Raw genomic sequence first — 7,358 nt, forward strand, 5'->3', positions numbered from 1 at the left:
TGGATTATGTGATATATTTAAAATTCTGAATGGTGATGTTGAAGCAACAAACTGTAACTTCCTGGAGAAAGATAGTTGATTGTGACGTCTCATCTACAAGTCATCACATTCTGACATTTTGTTTTAATGTCTGATCCGAGCTGCCAGTCAAAGGTGTCATTATTAGATGAGATGAAACTCAACATCAACCAATCTTTCTCCAGGAAGTTACATTTTGTCACATCGATTTCAAAATCCATCGGCCCATCCCGGTCTATAGCTCCTGTTCTGGCGTTGTTAACACCAACACTCCCCCGGTGCTTCAGACACTGCACAGCTACCTGAGTGGATGAGCCAACAACAGCTACAGTTTGCAGCAGTTAGCAGTTGGGGTATGAATCTGACAGGTGGTCAAATTCAGCCATATTGCACCTTTAAATACATTTCAGACATTTTATTCATTATAAATACTTGCTGCCTGGTGATTTCCGTTCAGCCAGCTGGCTCCTCATTTAGGTTTTTTCTAGTAAAAGTAGAGGGTCTTTGTGTAAATAACTCTTCAGTTTAACTTCTTGTATGAACTGTTTCTCATGCATGACGTGCTTTCAATTTGAATGACAGGACTGAAAATGGAGACAGGTCATCAGACTCAGTTACGTTCAGAATCACCACTGTGATGTTACCAGTTATTAATCTGTCCTGTAAAGCAGTTTGTAACTGCCTTCAGTTTATGTTTTCTCAAGAAGACTCAGAGAGACTTTGTGTCAAACTGCACAGACTGTGAGTAAATCAAACTGGAGCTCACAGCTGATGATGTATCTGATCTTCTCTGCAGCAGCAGCTGATCCACATGTTGTTACAGTTGCTGCTGTGACATTAAGACATGACTGCAGCTGAAAATATGACAAATGTCTTTACAAATGTTTCTAATGTTTTCAGTGGTTCACTGTTCTTCAGTTAATTTCATGTTTTAACTTTAACTGAATGTTCTCTGTTCTATAGTTCACCTGATTCTTCTTTACATCCTACAGGAGGCCAGTACAGGATATACTCAACTCAACTCAACTCAACTCAACTCAACTCAACTCAACTCAACTCAACTCAACTCAACTCAACTCAACTCAACTTGATTTATAACGCACTTTAAAGCAGCCATAACTGGGGCAAAGTGCAGTACATAAATAGGAAATACAACATAAAACATAAAAACATAAAAGACAATTAAAAAAAAACAAACAATAAAAACAATAAGACACTAAAACAAGAGCAGGGTCTCATGCTGGGTTGAAAGCTGAAGAATAAAGATGGGTTTTAAGATTAGTTTTAAAAATGGACAGTGAGGGAGCTCGTCTGTAAAAAACAAATAAAAGAATCTTGAAAATGAACTCTAAAGTGCACAGGCAGCCAGTGGAGGGAGGCCAGAATGGGAGTAATGTGCTCCGTCTTATGTGCTCCAGTTAAGAGGTGAGCAATACATATACAGGATATACTGTCAATGTTAATGTCATATCTTATTAATCATATAGGCAACAACATAAAATGTGCAGAGTTACACATGTTTCTCAGCATTATTTCAGTAAAGTGAACACAGAGCAGATTTCAGATCTGTCTAATGAGTGACAGAGTTTGATGAGATGTCTTGTCAAAATAATGGACAACAAAGGTGAAGAACAAGGTTTCCTTGGTCAACTCCATTACTGTTTATCTCCTCTGACTCTTTTATTACAGACACTTACTGAACAACAGGCAGGATGTGTTTCAACCGTTTCCACTGATCCTGCTGAGCTGTAACCTTTCTATAATCCTCCACTGGACTTTGTTTCTTAGACAGGGAATTAATAAAAGGCGACAAAGAAACCACACAACGACCACTGCTGCTGTCAGTCCCAGTTCACAGTAGAGGGTAATTCACATCCATTTCTTTGGGTTCTTGTTGATCCAAAAAAGCTGCTGAATTGAACCTGTTAATAAAGTTCTCAACCAACTTACCAGAGATGTTGAGTCGACATTCACCAAAGTCCACACCATAGTTTGTCTTCACATCACACAGGTACCAGCCTGAGTCCTCAGTCCTGAGTCTGGACACATGAAGTCTGAGTCGTCCATCTCTGAGGACGTCTTTGTCCAACTGGACTCGTCCTACAAACTGTTGATCCTGGCCAGTTCGACAGCTGCTGGTCACACCGCTCCTCCTCATCAAAGTCTAGAGGCGCGTCAAGCTGTTGAAGATCCGGCGGTATTAAGGGGAGCCCCCACTCATCACACAGGTCCTCGTCCTCAAAGTCTAAGGACAAGTCAAAATCTTCAAGGGCCGGTGCATTGGAGGTGGACGCCTGCTGGTCCCACAGCTTCGCCTCAGAGTCTAGAGGCACGTCAAACTCTTCAAGGGCCGGTGCTGTATAAGTCAACGCCCACTGGTGCAGCAGCTCCTCCTCAGAGTCCAGAGACAAATCAATCAGATTAAGGAATGCTGCAGTGGAGGTGGACGCCTGCTGGTCACACAGCTCCTCCTCAAGGACTTGAGTCTCGTCTGAAAGTTCAGGGTACGGTGCTGTCAAGCAGCCCCACGCATTTCAGCAATTTTTTTTTGTGAGCCTTGGCTTCCTCGTCAAGCTCCTCCAGCTGTCTCTTATAATATTCCTCCTTTTCGGTCATCTTGTGACGGAGGTCAGCCCACTCAGCATTAACACTGTCAAGCAGCCCCACGCATTTCAGCAATGAGTTTTTGTGAGCCTTGGCTTCCTCGTCAAGCTCCTGCTGGAGAGTTTCAGCGTGTTGTCTCACCGTCATGATTTCAGTTTCATACCATTGGCTGATATCATGGTGTGGCTCACTGATTCTGTCCAGTTTTTCTTGGAGAAGGTTGTTCTTCTGCTTCTCCACCTGGAGCTCAGCTCTAAGAAGCTCGTTTTCCATCTCGAGGTCAGTTTGAAACTTCTGCCTGGTGTTAGCTCTCAGCTGAGTAGCTATCTTTGGATTGCTAACAGTTTCATCAACGCTGCTTTTTAATCGCTTCTCTATCTCAGTGGTTATTTCTTTTACCCTGTTGGGAGGGATTTCATATACATTTATCGGCCTTTTCTGCCTCGACTTTGTGTCTTCGTCCTCTTGATGAAGACCTTGCCAAGACATTTCTCTGTGGTGCTCCTTAGAGTCTATTTTATTCGCCTGGTATAATCTGACTCAGAAAAATGCTTCTGTCTCTGAAAAGAATTGTCCGTATCAGACGTCTTTCTCTTTGCGCTTCTCGTTGTGTTAGTGCTCTCACGTTTTCACAGCTGTGTCAGTGGTAGACTAAGAGCTGGACTGAAGAGATGTTGTCCTGTTGACCTACTGTTAAATCAGAATGGAATGTTGCTTTGATGGAACGGAGGTTCTGTTTGGCTTTGATTCTATTGCTTTGATTCTATTGGCTGGATGCTATTGGTTCGATTCTATTGGTCTGATTCTGTTGCTTTGATCTCAAACACACACACACACAACTGATTCCTTGTCTAACAGCACACAGTGGAGAACCAACAAAGCTCTTATAGATGTTTCAGTAACCAAATAAAAAATGGCTGAGCAAAGAATTGTTCGGTCTCGAATCCACTTCATTTTTATATTTTTATTGTTTTTTTTTTTGTTTTGTTTTTTTTGCTGTCCCTGCTCGCAGCTATTCACATCTCTTACACTCTGATCAATGATAAATATGACACCTGTTTCATCGGCTCCTGTGGTTTTTACATACAAGAAATAAAAAATAAATAAGAATGCCAATCCATCTGAACATCTGTTACGATGTGACGGAGGCGACACTGTGGAGTGAACTTGGCTCTGACCTGTCGGGTCATGGACACAGAACCTCTGAGGGTATCCAGAGGTGTCTGGGTCCTTTGAGTCCTCTGGGATGCGAGGTGGGACCCTCATGGATCAGACTTGTTCCAGCACATTTAATGGATGCTCAGTTGAATTGGGTGCACAACAATTTGGAGCGGAAGTCTGAGACTGAGATGAAACTAATACGGTGGATATGAAGTGCAGTTGTGAGACTGTCCAGCAGTTTTCAACCTGAGGTCGACTTCGGGATTTTTCACCAACAGGGTCTATAAAATTTGCTAAAACGTTGTGGAAATGAGCGTACACTGGGATGATGAGCGAGGCAGCTGGTCTCTGCTGTTATCTGTTGTTGTGTTTGTCGCGTACACGTGCTAACAGGTTTACACAGGTGACATCACGCAGGAAAGCACACAGACAGCTCTGCTGAAGGTTTGAGCTCCAGCTCAATTCATGCTCAAAGAACTCGGGTCTGAGAAGCAGAGACTGACAATTACTGCAACAAAGGCATGACCGACAGGGAGAGAGGCTTTAATTGAGTTAAAATTGAGTTTCTGAATAGATCATTGTGTTAATTTTAGGATAAATATGGCCCTTTTTTCTGCTATTTCATTTATCATCTGGCAGCGTATTCATTTTCTTTCCCGTGCTTATCTGTGATAATACCATGATCTGTGCTTCGCCTGAGGTACAGTATCAAAGATTTAGCTGAGAGAAGTCTGCAGTGTGATACGTCCTGTGTTGCACGGAGCAGCAGTTTATTTCTCAACCCAATCAGTGAACGGTTGAGTTTGAAAAGTGTGTTTCCAGAGATGACGAGCGAAAAAATCTTTCCCATTTATTTTTATGGGGAATTTTTCAAATTTCGTTCTGCTACTAATTCAGCATACATTCAGAGAAACAATCAAAATGTTCAGCGTTTTAATCTCTTTCAGCCTTGTACTTTTCAAATATTCAGCTTTTTCAAAAAAATAATATTACAATGTAAGTAAATGGGAAAATGAACATTGTATATGGTCAATATTTGCTAATTATAAATATTATTACACCTAAAAACTGCAGATCTGCATCTGGATCATTTTCAGATATTGTGAGAAATTAGAAAAACATATTGTATATTTTCAGTTTTCTTAAACTAGTTTGTTCTTATTTCAGTGTTAAGTAATGTGCTGACAGCTGATGTGTTAAATGTCACAGAACAGCAGATATTGCTAGAAGTTAATGTGTCTGCAAACCGGATACATCGACATCCGACAGCAACAACATGGCGAACACAGTTTTAACACAGTTACCTAAATGTCTGTGGGAGAACAAGGTGTTTCTGTCAGGACACCTGGGCACATCAGCTGTTTTATGGTCGATTAAAACAGATATTTTAAACCAAACCGAGATGTTTTCTGAATCCTGACTGAGTGGGTTTGGCACCTGAACCTCACCGGAGCATCAGCACAGCGTTGTGACTAGAGAGAAATGTAAAGTTTAACCCAGACGAATGTAAAGCAGCAACACTAAGAATCATCTGGAGACTGTCTGCAGTCAACATGTTAATAACGTCTCACTGAAACAGCTTAAGCGTAATTCTTCTTCTTCCTGGTGCGTCCTGTAGAAAACATTGTATATCAGATTTATATTAAGTTAATAAATGTCTCCAAAAACTCAAAGACGCCATTTGAAAATATGTTACCATTTGTACTTTTCATTATGTGATTTGTGACACACTGAAGCAATAAAAGCACATTGATTCATCTCTTGTCTGTCTTTTTATTTTCTATTCATTAATGTGGCCTGAAAGTCAGTTTGTAACTGTTTCAGAGTGTTAATAAAGTTTATTATTTAAACTTTGTTGCTGATAAACTCTTTGACTTTACATCTCCTGGGATATTAACAGACTTAGAGAGGAGTCAAAACAACATCTCTCATATAAATATAGATTTATTTACAGTATGTACACATTATAAACAGAACATTAGGAGAGGCAGTGTACTGTAACGATCAGAAGGCACAGAGTGAAAACTCTCCATACAGTGATTTACTGAACCAGCTGTGACATTTAGAGATCTGACAGTGAAGGATGTTGAATGGACAAACACAAATCAAACAGCAGCACTTCATTTCAGTTTGAACTGCAGCATTACAACAAGAAGACGTTAAAGTTCCACGAGGGAAAGTTAAATCTGTTCTTAAAATCTAGACAGTAAATAAAATCTTGATAATAAAACAACACAAACAGAAATGTGAACATAACAAACATACAACACAAAGTGAATGTTCTCTGCTCTAAATTTCACCTGATTCTTCTTTACATCCTGCAGGAGGCCAGTACAGGATATACAGGATATACTGTCAGTGTTAATGTCATATCTTATTAAGGGCTAATCAATCATATAGAGCTGGAAATGGAAAAGTTAACAATATAAAATGCACAGAGTTGCTACACGTGGTGCATGAGGTTGACATGTTTCTCAGCATTATTTCAGTAAAGTGAACACAGAGCAGATTTCAGATCTGTCTAATAAGTGACAGAGTTTGATGAGAAGTCCTGTCAAAATAATGGACAACAAAGGTGAAGAACAAGGTTTCCTTCATCAACTCCATTATTGTTTATCTCCTCTGACTCTTATATCATGGACACTTACTGAACAACATGAAGGCAGGATGTGTTTTATGGATGTGTTAACCTTCTGCTATGCTGATCAAACTGTTAACAGTGATCCTGCTGAGATGTAACTTTTATTAAATCTTCCACTGGACTTTGTTTCTTAGACAAGACAGTGAATAAATGAAGGTGATGAAGAAACCACACAATGACCACTGCTGCTGTCAGTCCCAGTACACAGTAGAGGAAGATCATTCCCCAACTGACCCTGTTCGCTCTCTCACTGTTCGGTCTCTCAGGTGTGTCTGTGTTGGGTCTCTCAGGTTCGGGCCAATTCCTCGCTGCTGTAAAGAGACCAAACAACAGAACAGCTGAAGTTGTGACTTATTTCTCAGATACTGTGCGAATGATGTGAAGAATAATGGTCATCCTCAATACTTTTCTTCAGGTTCTTATTGATCAAAAAAAAGCTGCTGAATTGAAATTGTTAAAGTTCTGCTGACTTCTACTCAACCAACTCACCAGAGACGTTGAGCCGACATTCACCAAATTCCACACCATAGTTTGTCCTCACATCACACAGGTACCAGCCTGAGTCCTCAGTCCTGAGTCTGGAGACATGAAGTCTGAGTCGCCCGTCTCTGAGGACGTCTTTGTCCCACTGGACTCGTCCTACAAACTGTTGATCCCGAGACTCTGGGACCACAACACCTCCACGTAGTTCAAACAGGACTGAGACTTTGTGATCAGTTCTCATCTCACAGAAGATAAAAAGGGAGTCGGGGGAAGTGTCAGCTGTGGTTGTGAACGTCCATTCCAGTGTGATGTTGTGGTTCTCCTCTGCCTGATAGGAGGTCTGTGTCACATTCACTACAAATGTTCCTGTTGAGGAGACAGAGAGGGAAAGTGAGGAGCAGACACACTGACAGCTTTAACATGGCAGCCTTTAAACTCCATCTACATGTTT

The 7,358-nt window shown here is 40.9% G+C and overlaps 1 long non-coding RNA gene across 1 annotated transcript; it reads right to left on the minus strand.

Annotated features, from left to right (window-relative positions):
• Positions 1–5,709: 5,709 nt before the first annotated feature.
• LOC119027627 lies at positions 5,710–7,070 on the minus strand. The gene is made up of 2 exons (XR_005077438.1): positions 6,914–7,070; positions 5,710–6,735 (listed from the first exon to the last, which is right to left on the minus strand). It is a non-coding gene; the product is annotated as an uncharacterized LOC119027627 (long non-coding RNA).
• Between the last annotated feature and the right edge of the window lie 288 nt (positions 7,071–7,358).

This window comes from Acanthopagrus latus, chromosome 10 (assembly GCF_904848185.1).
Source record: "Acanthopagrus latus isolate v.2019 chromosome 10, fAcaLat1.1, whole genome shotgun sequence".
Lineage (NCBI taxonomy): Eukaryota > Metazoa > Chordata > Actinopteri > Spariformes > Sparidae > Acanthopagrus > Acanthopagrus latus.